This window comes from Hypanus sabinus, chromosome 16 (genome assembly GCF_030144855.1).
Source record: "Hypanus sabinus isolate sHypSab1 chromosome 16, sHypSab1.hap1, whole genome shotgun sequence".
Lineage (NCBI taxonomy): Eukaryota > Metazoa > Chordata > Chondrichthyes > Myliobatiformes > Dasyatidae > Hypanus > Hypanus sabinus.
The window spans coordinates 22,059,441-22,073,548 of NC_082721.1; the positions used below are offsets into that span (position 1 = coordinate 22,059,441).

General features: G+C 41.7%; 1 protein-coding gene across 1 annotated transcript in view; it reads right to left on the bottom strand.

Moving 5' to 3' along the window:
* Window positions 1–14,108, bottom strand: part of LOC132406058 (CUGBP Elav-like family member 4) — a 568,100-nt gene that overhangs the window by 255,240 nt on the left and 298,752 nt on the right. The gene's annotated exons all lie outside the window — the stretch shown is intronic.

A 14,108-nucleotide genomic window follows, 5' to 3' on the forward strand; every position in this document is an offset into this window, starting at 1 on the left:
GGGGAGTTGCCACTGACTCTCCCAAGTTACAGAAGCCAAAGCATTTCATCTGCGCTGACCTTCCTTAATTCAGGATATCAGAGGGGTAGATGTGGGGTGAGTGGTGACATGGGAGGGGAGGTTCGTTTCTGTGGGAAAGAGATCAAGCAAGGATCTCCCTTCCATACTGTATCTACCCAAGCAATGGTGGTGAATGAGTATGCACAGCAGGATCCCAATGACATTCGCACATTGTGGAAGAAGCTCATCAGGGCAAGACCATAGAGATTTCAACACTGCAGTATTCTGGACTCAACAGAGAGTTTAGAAATTCCAGGTAATGTTTCTGTTATTCCACTTCCCATGGCCTACAAATGATAGTTATTGTTTCCCCATCACAAACTGTACCATTTTGCCTTGAAACCATCATCATTTTATTTACTTCACCAACAGATACCTTTTACCCTGTTCTTCCCCATCACTTACTTCCTCCTCATCATAATTTCTCTGATTTAGACCTGGAACATTGTTAATTTTCAGCTCAGATACAGATTCCTGATCTTGGCCCAAGATGTCGACGGTTCATTCACACAAGAGATACTGCAGATGCTGTAAATCCTGAGGAACACACACAGTATGCTGAAGGTACTCGGCAAGTCAGGCAGCATCTATGGAGGGTAATAAAAGTTTTGGGCCAATCTTTCATCAGGACTGAAAAGGTGAAACCAGTATAAAAAGGTCAGAGGACAGGAAGGAGTATAAGCAGGAAGGCAATAGGTGAGACCGGGTGGGGAGGTAAATGAAGCAAGAAGCTAGGGGATGAAAGATTGAAGAGGTAAGGGGCTGAAGAAGGAACCTCCCCCCACAGATGCTGCCTGACCTGTTGAGTTCCTCCAAAGTTTTACATGCAGTGCTCAGCGACCTGATGTGTTAACACTCCTTTTACCCGCTAATTCAGACTGACCTGCTGAGCATTCCCAGCAGTTGCTGCTTTTATTTGAGAGCACTCTGAGCTCCAACTAGGACTGAGGCATTAATGAGTTTGGACTGGCAAGTGGGAAAACAAAGGTGGTGGGGAAGGAGCGAAGGCAAAACTCTTCTCATCCAATCAGATCATCTTAGGACTGTTTCCACCACTTCCAATTGTCCATTTGGGAATAAGAAGCATTTGTGACTTTAAATTGAACCTCAGATAGGAAATCTCTATCCATATCCATATGCTGTTCTTGGACTACAGTTCAGCATTCAACACCATAATTCCCTCCAGGCTCAACAAGAAGCTCAGAGACCTTGGCCTTATGTAGCTGGATCCTAGACTTCTTGTCAGATCGCCGGCAGGTGGCAAGAGTGGGCCCCTTCACCTCTGCCCCTCTGATTCTCAACACAGGTGCCCCTGAGGACTGTGTACTAAGCCCCCTCCTTTACTCTCTGTATACCCATGAGTGTGTTGCCAGCCATAACTCCAATCTGCTAATTAAATTTGCTGACAACACTACACTCATTGGCCTAATCTCAAATAATAATAAGGCAGCCAACAGAGAAGAAGTCATCACCCTGACACAGTGATGTCAAGAAAACAACCTCTCCCTCAATGTCGCAAAAACAGAGGAGCTGGTTGTGGACTACAGGAGGAATGGAGACAGGCTAACCCCTGTAGACATTAATGAATCTGGGGTTGAGAGGGTGAACAGCTTTAAGTTCCTCGGCATAAACATCACCGAGGATCTCACGTGGTCTGTACACACCAGCTGTGCAGTGAAAAAAGCACAGCAGCACCTCTTTCACCTCAGATGGTTGAAGAAGTTTGTAATGGCCCCCAAATCCTAAAGACTTCCTACAGGGACACAATTGAGAGCATCCTGACTGGCTGAATCACTGCCTGGTATGGGAACTGTAATTCCCTCAATTGCAGGACTCTGCAGACAGTGGTGCAGACACCCCAGTGCATCTGTAAATGTGAGCTTCCCATGATTCAGGACATTTACAAGGACAGGTGTGTAAAGGGGGCCCGAAGGATCATTAGGAACCTGAGTCACCCCATCCATAAACTGTTCCAGCTGCATCCATCCAGGAAATGGTACTGCAGCATAAAAGCCAGGACCAACAGGGTCTGGGTCAGCTTCAGACTGCTTAATTCATGCTGACACAACTGTATTTCTATGTCATATTGACTGTGTTGTTGTAAATACTATTTATTATAAATTATTATAAATTGCATATTGCACATTTAGACGGAGACATAACGTGAAGATTTTTACTCCTCGTGCGTATGAAGGATGTAAGTAATAAAGTCAATTAAATATATGGAGCCAGTAAGGAGAGAGACGTCCTGAGCAAATGAATAAACAGTGGTGGCCTTTACCCCACCGGTACTTCCCTCTATAATAGCTCTATAAAAGAGAAATTTCCATAAGCCTTCCTCTCACCCCCTCCATCAGGCTAGGCTAGTATTGAATACTTACAGCCCAACACCAACATGATGAAAACTCCCTCCCTTTTGACTGAACAACATGCCCCACTTCCATCTTTAAAGAGAGGAGCCTAAACAAGGTGCTGAAAGCTTTCTTTTCTTTTCCCTTTCTCATTCCCTGTGACATCTCTGAATGAAATTTCTATTTAGGCTTGTTGTATTTTCTTGGCAGTAGATAACAGTGTGATCAAACTCATTTTAAATTCAACCCTTAAAGGTAACCGAGAAACAGAATTTACTGGAATGATACGAGGGATATGGGACTTCATTTATATGAGGACTGTGGGGTTGTTCTCTGTAGAGCAAAGGAGGTTTAATAAAAGTGTTTGAAATCATTAAGGGTTTTGATTGAGTAAGTCGGAGAAACAGCTTCCACCAGTAGAAGGGATGGTAACTGGAGGACACATATTTGATTGGCAAAATAACTAGACACGAGGAAATATCTTTTCACATGAGTTGTTGTGATTTAGAACACACTGCTGGAGGGAACCGATTCAATATTAAGTTTTGGAAGGGAATTTGATACATAATTGAAGAAAAATAAAGGATTTACAGACTTTGGGGACAAAGCAGGGGAGTGGGATTACTCGTCTAGATTTAAAGTGGGAGCAAGGGGCTGGTGGCCACCTGTTCTTTATCATGGTTCAATGACTTTATGCGGCATTCGTCCTATTTGCTTTGATTAGGTTTGAACCCAGTTTACTCTGGGAAATCAAAGTATGGTCCAGCTCGCACTCTCTTTGTTGGGGAAGGAGGGGGTGAGCAGCTGCAAGCCTCACACATCAGAGGGAAATAACATTTTCCATTGTGCCTGTCTCTAGGAGGTCTGATAAAAACTGTGCTGAGTCTGAGGCATAGAAACGTTCTTAAAAAGATAACCCAAGCATTGCCATAAATATCTCAAACATGCTACTGCTCCAGTTTCCTCCCACAGTCCAAAGATGTAGCCAGATAGTAGGTTAATTGGTCATCGTGAATTGTTGCTATTGCTTCTTGAGGATAGAATACTAAAGATCGATCAAGAGCAGAGGACATACGCAATAATATCAGGCAATTTCTTTTTACTTGTTTACAATATGGAGCTGGGAAAGCACAACATGGCTACTGCATGACCTAACCTGACTGTTTTGGCAGAATGTACAACTGGTCTTGACTGAAGCGCAGAGAGCTTGACAGGGTCCTGTCAAGCGCAGGTTGGGTTGGAAGGGTCCAAAATTACATCAGACGGAGAAAGCTTCTTTCTGAGTAAGGGTTCAAACCCACTGCATGGTTTCAAGGCATAATCCAGGTCAAAAGAAGAATGAGAGAGTGCCGCAGTGGTGCAGAAGCTGCCTAATGATAGGATTACAAGAGCTCCTTTAACTATCAGACACAGAGGATCCATTCCTTCCCCCTCTTTCCTCAGACTACCATGTCACATCAATCCAAGTGCACAAGCTCGTCAAGCTAAAGTAAACGAATCTTCAGCAAACGTCTAACATTGGTACCATGAAACACCTTGAGGTATTTTCCTACATTAAATCACCATATAAATCCTGGATCTTGCTGTCCTTGCTGTGTGGAGGACTTTGTTGCATGTTAATTAGCTGCTGCATTTGCCAAATAACAGAAGTGACTGCAGTTCAAGAATGATTCATTGGTTGGAAACCACTTTGAAATGATCTTTGAATGTGAAAGGTGTTCTATAATTGTCCATTTTTGCATGCAATCCCATTAGTAGAAGACATTGCGTTAAATATTCACCTTCAGCGATTAGGCAACATATTTTCCCAGACTGAAAGCCCAAGTAACTTCTTCTGTGTAGCCCATTCCGTGAGCTACTTCAGACAGTTAGGATGCAAAGAGGTTCATTGAGGCTTAATATATCAATGCCCTAACTTTCCCATTATGTGTTTTTAGTGTCATTAATGATTGCTTATTGCTGCAAGCCACAAAATTACAAAAGAAATTGAAGATTGAAAAGTTACAAATCAAAAGTTTGTTTTTTTTAAATTCTCTGTCTTGTTCTTGGTTTGCATGCAACACAGAGCATTCAGGACAGAGAATGCAGCAGCTTGCCGTTCACCCTGTCACAGGGTCTCCATTATTTCCAGAGCCTATCCCTCCCTAAGCAGTGGGTGCGTACCAAAGCACAGCTTCTTCCTGCTATTCTACCTCATTCTTAAACCACTAACCCCTATCCATGGCAATTCCAATCCTGATATGCCCAAGATATCGCTCAGTTAGGAATTTCCCAGCTACCTATATCTCTTTGACCAACATAACTTCACAATGAATGTGATTTCACAGTTATATAATAGCATCCTTCAGAAGCCTCCCCTCCAAATCACCAGACGATTTCAGGAAATGTTTGGGTTCACAAACCTCACTTTGTGAATACCAGCAGCGATGATGAATGCAATAAACCTTGGACTGTTAAGCTTGCCAGACACAAGGAACTCATTCTGAACCCAAAAGCAAGGCCCCCTGGCTCACTAGCATCTAAACACATGAGTATTATGGTCAGTTTATGCAAACACAGTTAATCAAACTATCCTCTTCCGTTGAGTGAATCAATAACACCCATGATAATCACTTCACACCCATGTTCCCTCCAAGTTGTGCGCGTGTGCGCACACACACACGTTTTTCAACCAGTGCATAAAGGAAATTAACGTGCACATAAAAGGTTAGTTACCTCAAATAATGTAGTAATTAATAATTATACTTACTGAAAATAATCGTTTAGCTAAATGTTTCTGTTAACTAGTTAGTCAGTTTTTCAAATACCACAACGCATGTCACTAATTTATGTCACCTCACCTTTCCTGTTCCGGTTTGTACAGCTGCATCATGGCGGCAGCCATCTTTGGTGGACAGTGTTCATATCGTAAATTTCACATTTGGCAATGAACAAGTTACTGCCTTACGTCTAAAATATCATGATTTTCTAGCTGAAAATACTGTAATAGTTAGACAGTTTAATGATTTCAAATTTTCCATGCAAGAAAAATATTAAGTCCAAACTGATTTCAAACTTTGCTTAAATGGTGACATTTGTACTTCAAAATGAACAGTTTTGCAACCTTGCACAGTTGATGGACATTGGGGGAACCTTTCTTGCATTTACTGCGGACTGTGAGCGAGGTTTTAGCCTCATGAATTAACTCAAAAACAAGCTGAGAAACCGTTTAGGTGAATGTCATTTGGATACGTTAATGAGAATCAAAAGCTGTTAATTGGATGGAAGTTCTATTAGTCCAGATAGAGTTTACAAAGAATCGATAAATACCAAAGACAGGAGAGAGAAAAAAATAACTGAGTGACTTAAATATGTATGTTATTTTGTTGTTATTCTGTGCAGTTTTATGTCAAATATTTTGTAAACCTACATAAACTGTGCCATGTGTGCATTTAGTGCGCACATACTTTTGTCACAGGAAAAAATTGCACAACGTAAGGTTTTTGCGCACATTGACTACTAAAAATTAGAGGAAACATTGCTTCCCACCGTTCATAAATATTCCATTTTGGAAACTTTTGCTATAAATTTCCTTCCTGAATGGTCCACACAGTGGCCTTACAAGCCTTAGACACCTCTGATCCAATTATAAATGCTGCTCCAAACGTTTCCAAAAAGAAAGATTTAGCAGACTAATTGTAATACTAGTGTATTCTCCAGGAACCTGTTAGAAACACTGACATGCTTCTGGGGACCCTATGTAATACTGCCATATAAAACTAAAATACAGTACAGTACAGCACAGGAAAAAGCCTTTCTACCCACAATGTCTGTGCTAAATATTATGCCAATTACACTAAATCTCTTTCGTCTGTTCATTATCCATATCCCTCCATTTCCTGCATATTCATGGGTCTAACACCCTCTCAGACACTACGCATTTAAGGTGAAAGGGGAAAAGTTTATGGAGATATGTCAGACAGTTTTTTTTACACAGAGACCGGAAGATGTTTCGAGCAGGCAGCCAAGTGTAGTGGTGAAAGCAGATATGAAGGGAAGTGAGTTCCCAATTTCCACTATCATATCTGCTTTCACCAACAAACTTGGCTGCCTGTTCAAGAACATCTCTCACCTTCTGTGTAAGAAGTCTGTCCTGCACATCTCCGTGAACTTTTCCTCTCTCACCTTAAATGCATAGACTCTGACATTTGATATTTCTACCAGAGGAAAATGATTCAAGACCACTTACCCTATCTACGCCTCTCATAATTTTGAGGTCTCTCTTCTGTCTCTGAACCTCCCACAAAAACAACCCAAATCTGTCCAGTCTCTCCTTATAGCTCTTACCATTTAATCCAGGCAGCATCCCAGGACTTCCACACCCATTATGAAAAGTGCAGACTTGTCAAAACCCTCTGTAAACACTATAAAGTTTACTATATATATATATATATATATAAATATAAAATGTGTGTGTGTGTGTGTGTGTGTGTGTGTGTGTATGTATGTATATATATACTATATAATGTATACTATAATGCAAAACTGCCGCCAGCGTGGGATGGTGAGTCTGTCAGAACCCTGGGGACTTGTGGAAACTGTGGTGATTTCTTTTGAACTTACAGTCCTTTAACATCTTAGACTATTTTTACTGTGCCCATAGTCTTTTTTTTATCAATTATGCTATTGTTTACACTGTTGTAACTGTGTGGTTTTGTGCAGGTCTTGTAGCTTTAGTTTTTGGTCTTGTTTTTGTCTGGTGGAATTGGAGCTCCTTTCCGGGGAACGCGCTAGACGGTAACGCGATATTAATACGCAGCAGCCTCTCCGGACTCTGGATTGGGGATTGCCAAATGTTATGTTGATTTTCTATTATAGTCTGTTTTGTCATGTGCTTTTGTGATATCATTCTGGGGGAACGTTGTCTCATTTTTTAACTGCATTGCATTTGCGGTTTCTAAATGACAATAAACTGAATCTGAGTAAGACCCCTCTGATGTTTTTGCTGACAGTGATAAACGTCCAAGGACCAACCAGAAATGATGACACTCTCCAAAGCACCAATGGTAAATCTTAGAGAGTCATAGGTATTTACAACTCAAACGAAGTTGTGTACATTCCAGATAAAAATGGACCATTTTGGTTAATCATATTTCTTTCATCTTTATTTACCACAATAAAGTCTATGACCCTAAGTAAGCACATCCGGATTCTTTTCAAACTTACAGAGGGTATCCTCAATCCCCTCAGGAAATGGGTTCCCAATTTCCAACACTTGTTGGGTAAAAAGGTATTTCCTCAGCTGCCCTCCAACCTATTTACCCATTAACAAAAATTTCCACCCCTTAGATATTGCTCTCTCTACTAAGGAAAACAAATCCTTGCTAGTGAGAGGTCTTTCAGACTGATGCATTAATTCTGTTTCACTGGGAAGTGTGATTAAACATAATATATCCTGCCTGACCTGCCAATTTTTCCAATATTTTTGTTTTTCTATTTCCTTTCTGGTCATCCTGCTTAGACCTCTTATCATTTTATACCACACAATTAAATCTTTTATCAGCACTGATTCCATAAAAACGACCCCAGCCTTACCAATGTCTCTTCATGGCTGTAATTCTCCTGAAAATAATCTTTGTAAATTTCCATTTGTAGTGTTCCTGTAGCATGGTGACGATAAATGTACACTGAACTCCAGCTGTGGTTTAGTTATTGTTTGACACAGTTCACCGTGAGTTCTCTTGCACTTGCAATCTTTGCCTCAGATAATAAATTGCTTCTTGTAAAAGAAGGGATACCTATTCACTGAGATACCTATTATCCAAGCCTAGCAATGCATCCATTCTAAAGGTGTTTGAGCCATTGAAATTTCCTCTCTCCTCGTTTACCATTTCTACAATTTAATATATTTCCTTCTTAATGTCAAATTCTCTGTCAACAGAATCTTTTCCTTAAAGACAAATGCAAAACAGTCATAGAACCATAGAGCACAGAGATTGGCCCTTTGACCAACCATCAAGTATCTGTCTGAACCAATCTCCCATTTACCAGCACTTGGGCTTTCTGAGCCTCGACAATTTCATCCAGGTACTTAAACGTTGGCAGAGTCTCTGCCTCCCCACCCCACCCCCAGCAGTGCACTCGAGAATCCAACCCCCTTCTGGGCAAAAAGATTCTTCCTCCACACCTGTAATACTGACCCAAGTCTAAAGACTGTTGGTAGATACTGGCATGATCCCTGTAAATATTGAGGCATACCCAGGGGTTCGTTGTGGACACAGACGCAATCCGAGGAACTGTCTATAAATACTGTAGGCATTAAATGTAATTTCAAGGAACCTGGTAAATTTGAAGTCCATGGGCAGCAAGAAGGAAACAGTTCAGTAGCTGGAGTCAAACCTTACTTGGTTGTGGTTACTGGAGGTCGATCAGCCCAATCCCAGGAGATCACTGCAGGAGCTCCTAGAGTCAGCGTCCTCAGCCCAACTATCTTCAACAGCTTCATCAATGAACCTCATGAGGTGAGAAGTAGGGGCACTCCCTGATGATTGCATAACATTCAATTCCATTCACAACTTCTCAGCAAATCAAGCAGCCCCTATCTACACAGAGCGAGACAGCTTTCAAACACGAGCTAAAAAGTGGCAAGTAACATAAGAGCCTCAAAAGACCATGTTATGATCAAGAGGAGAGTCCAATTACTTACTTCTGACATTCAGTGTTACTACCATAATACTAATTTCCCACCATTAATGTTCCAGGCTGGACTAACCCACACAAATATCATGGCTACAAGGGTAGCTTAGAATCACTGCAGTTCGTGGGTTAGTAACCTTGCTGATGAGACAAAGCTTGGGGTTGTTGTGGATAGTCTGGAGGGTTGTCAGAGGTTACAGCAAGAAATCGATAGGATGCAGAACTGGGCTGATAAGTGGCAGATGGAGTTCAAACCAGATAAGTGTGAAGTGGTTCATTTTGGTACATTAAATTTGAAGACAGATAAAGTATTAATGGTAAGATTCTTGACAGTGTGGAGGATCAGAGAGATCTTGGGGACTGTGTCCATAGGAAATTCAAAGCTTCAGCCCAGATTGATAGTGTTGTTAAGAAGGCATATGTTGTTTTGGCCTTCATCAACCATGGGATTGAGTTCAAGAGCTGTGAGGTAATGTTACAGCTATATAAGACCTTAGTTAGACCCCACATGAAGTATTGTGTTCAATTCAGGTCTCCTCACTACCAGGAAGGATGTGGCTACAATAGAAATAGAGTGCAGAGGAGATTTACAAGGATGTTGCCTGGATTGGAGAGCATGCCTTATGAGAATACATTGAGTGAACTTAGCCTTTTCTCCTTGGAGCGACAGAGGATGAGAGGTGATCTGATAGAGGTGTATAAGATGATGACAGGCATTGATTGTGTGGATAGCTGAAGGCTTTTTCCCAGGGGTGAAATGGCTAACACAAGGGGTTATAGTTTTAAGGCACTTGGAAGTAGGTACGAGGGGGATGTTAGGGGAAATTTTTTCACACAGAGTGGTGAGTGCGTGGAATGGGCTGCCGGTGACGGTGGTGGAGGCGGATACGATAGGGTTTTTTAAGAGACTCCTGGATAGGTACATGGAGCTTCGAAAAATAGAGGGCTATGCGGTAGGGTAATCCTGGGCAGTTTCTAGAGCAAGTTACATGGTCGGCACAACATTGTGTGCCGCAGGGCTTGTAACGTGCTGTAGGTTTCTATGTTAGAAGCTGAGTATCCTGTGCTGAGTGACTCATCCTCTGACATGCCGAATTCTTCCATTTCTTTTGCGATTGAGTCACACAGCCCAGCAACCTACTTATTTAACGCTAGCCTAATCACAGGACAACTTACAACGACTAATCTACTAATGCCTTTGGATTCTAGGAGGAAACCCGAGCACCCTGGAGAAAACCCACACAGTCCACGGGGAGAACGTACACCAGGCTCTTTACAGATGGCGCTGGAATTGAACTCTGAACTCCAGAATGCCCGAGCTGTAATAGCGTCTTGCTAGCCACCTTGCCACCGTGAAACCCCATACACATTTGCCTGGTTGATGCCTTTTCCCCATCTAACAGGCATCAATCAGGAACATAATGGAATCCATCGCTCTTGCCTAAAGAAGTATAGCTCTGGCAACCATCAAGAAGCTCGACAACATCCAGGCAAAGTTTGCAGTTTGATTGGCACCCTATTCATCACCTTAAGCATTCAGTCCTTATACCATTGGCACACAGTGGCTGCAATGTGCCTAATCTTGAAAATGCACTGCAGGGTAGCCATCAAGGCTGCTCTGCTAGCACCTTCCAAACCTACAACCCCCACCACAAGGGAAGAAGAGGGCAGACACACCGCAAATTGCACTTTGTGTTTAAAGTGAATATAATCAGTCCTGTCACTCTGTGAAGGTCCCGGAACTGTCTCTCTAAATGTACCATGAGACCAACTCCACCAGAAGGAGTAAATATTGACACATTTGTGAGGACCTCTCCTGAAGAGGCACCATAGACGTTTGCGCCTTCCCAGGAATCTCCTATAATCAATGATAAATTCAGGGTAATCCTGCAAAATTAATATTCTCCTGGAAATCCTCAGGACATTAGCTGGATATTATCACATTCTGGAATCCATTTTGGGAAAACAAACCCATAAGTCCTTGAAAGTGGCATCACAGATAGATCAGGTCATAAAAAGAGCTTTTGGTGTATTAGCCTTCATACACTGCAGTACTGAGTGCAGAAGTTGAGATGATATGTATAAGATTTGAGGGCAAATTTGGAGAGCGGTGTACAGTTCTGGCCACCTACCTAATGGAAAGATGTAAATAAGATTGAAAAAGTACAGAGAAAATTTACGAGTATGTTGCTGAGTCATAGGGAATGGTTGACTAGCTTATTTGCTGTTGGTAGGAGAATGAGGAGAGATTTGATAGCGGATTAGAAAATTATGAGGGGTATAGATAGGGGTGAATGCAGGCAATGCACTGAGGTAGACTGAGACAGGAACTAGAGGTCATAAGTTAAGGGTGAAAGGTGAAATATTTAAGGGGCAGCTGAGTGGCATGGAGGGCTAGCGTGCAGGTGCATCTCAATGAGACTAGACACAACAAAAGTTTGGTACAGATTGACGGAACAAAGGGCTTGTTACACTCTATGACTCTATTGGTGAACATTTACAAACTCCTGGCGATCATCTAGAAAATTACCATTTTCTTGAGAACACATTGTAAAGGCTAGTGCATCATGGGAATGTCCTACAAATTATGAAATATTCCTGGCTATCTCTGCTAGCATGTTCCTGTGGGAATGCTCTAAATACTCACGAATTCCTAAATGTGACCTGTAAATGCTTACACTCTCTGGGGAATGCCATCTAAATACAGATATGTTCCAGGGAACATCCTATATATACATTAATACAATCCCTGAGGCACCAAGGTAGCATAGAGGTCAGCACGAAGCTGTTACAGCTCGGGTAGTCAGAGTTCAATTCCGGCATCCTCAGTAAGAAAATCTGTCCATTCTTCAAGTGTGTACATGTGGATTTCCTCCGGGTGCTCTAGCTTCCTCCCACAGACCAAAAGTGTATCAGTTAATAGGTTAATTGGTCATTGTAAATTGTCCAGTACTTAGGCGGAGGTTAATTTGGAGGGTTGCTGGGCTGTATGCCTCAGTGGCCCGAAAGGGCCTGTTCTGCACTGTATCTGAATAAACACTATCCTGAGGTCCCCTGCTACTACTGATTCACTCACAGGACTGTGCTGTAAGCACAGAAATGCTTCAGAAAATGTTACATATATGTACAGCATGTTCCACGGAGCCTTGAAAATAATCACACGTACAGGAGAAAACCTGCAGAGGCTGGAAATCAAAGCAATGCACACAAAATGCTGGAGGAACTCAGCAGAAAAGGGTAAACAGGGTAATCAGCATCTACAGAAAAGGGTAAACAGTCAAGGTTTCGGGTCAATGAAGGGTCTCAGCCCAAGACGTCAACTGTTTACTCTTTTCTATGGATGCTGCCTGGCCTGCTGAGTTCCTTCAGCGTTTTGTGTGTGTTACCCCAAATACTTACATGTAGCTAATTACAAGGGTTCATGGAACATACATATACATAACATTTCTTGAAGCATTAACACACCCCAGACCAGGATACCTGCTATAATTATTCCTTGGAACTATCTATCCATCGTAAAACATATTTTTTTGAACCCCTTTCCAAATCGTGACACATTCCTGGAGATTAGGACTGTGCTGGGAGCTTTCTGTGAATATTAATGCATTCTCAAGTTTAACAGATCCAATGGAAACTAAGCTACATACAGCAACAGAAATAACCTCCAAAAGATCAAAAGATATTGAACGACCAGTATCTTTTTGTGGGCTTTATACAGTACAGTAGGCACAATTATTCTTTTTGTTTATTATTTATTATCTATTTGTAACTGAAGAGATGGTTAGGAGTTGGTGAGATGCGGAGTCATATTTAGGCCAGACTGGGTAGCAACAGTAGAATTTCTTCCTTGAAGACCATGTGTAAATCTGAAATGAGTTTTTATAGCAACCTGATAGTTACATGGCTGGACTTTTATTTATCCCATTCCAGCAATGTAATCTCCAGCTGAGCTGATGGGATTTAGATTCTCATATCTGAACTCTGGTCCAGTAATTTCAATCTCTATCCTCCCAAACCTTAAAAGCACATGTATAGACAAACCTGTGTAAACCATTTTCTAGCAGAATTAACAAACTGGCCTATGGGGTAAGAGCAGGTGAATGGACCTGAATGGAAACTTCTTTACAGGGAATGGCACATGCATGATTCACCATATGGTTTCATTCTGCACTGTAGTTTAAGAAGATAACGATGAGGACCAAATCTTAGTGACACAGCTCATGCAATGTTTTGTTTTATCCATTAATAGCAAGAGCTTCACCTTACACCCCAGGGGAATTGAAAATCCATGTAGCCAAAGGTTTATTTATTTGTTTGTTTGTTTGTTTACTTATTTATTTAGAGACACAACAAGGAACAGGTCCAATGAGCCGCATCGCCCAGCGACCCACCTGTTTAATACTAAGCCTAATCACAGGATAACTTACAATGACCAATTAACCTACTAACTGTTATGCATTTGGACTGTGGGAGGGAGCCAGGGCACCTGGAGAAAACCCACATGGTTTACAGGGAGAACGTACAAACTGCTTACACTGGAATTGAACTCCGAACTCTGGAATGCCCCGAGCTGTCGTGGAGACACGCCACCATGGTGACGTGCTGCTGTGTGGACACAAGCTAATTGCACAAGGTATGGTGCAATGGAATGAGCAAATTAAAATAAACGACCGGTTCATCTGTTTGCTCAGCTCCGCCAGGGAGGAATGTTGACTGGTCAGGTCACTGACAGTAAACTCAGCTTTTTCTTGAGACCTTTAATAACAGGGCCTCAGTTTAAACCTTCATCAAAAATAGATCTAATTTTTCATGCAGAACTCCCTTAATAAAGAAAATTGCATATATATATATAGAATTGCTCAGAGAATACCCCAAGAAACTAGTCCATAATCAACAAAATACTACTGACTGTAGTAGCGTTTAAAAAAAAACATAGCATCCAATTTGTGCACAAACTCCCACAAACAATATGATAGTGCTATTGGTTGAGGGTAAGTACTGGCCAGGGTAACATTTTATTTC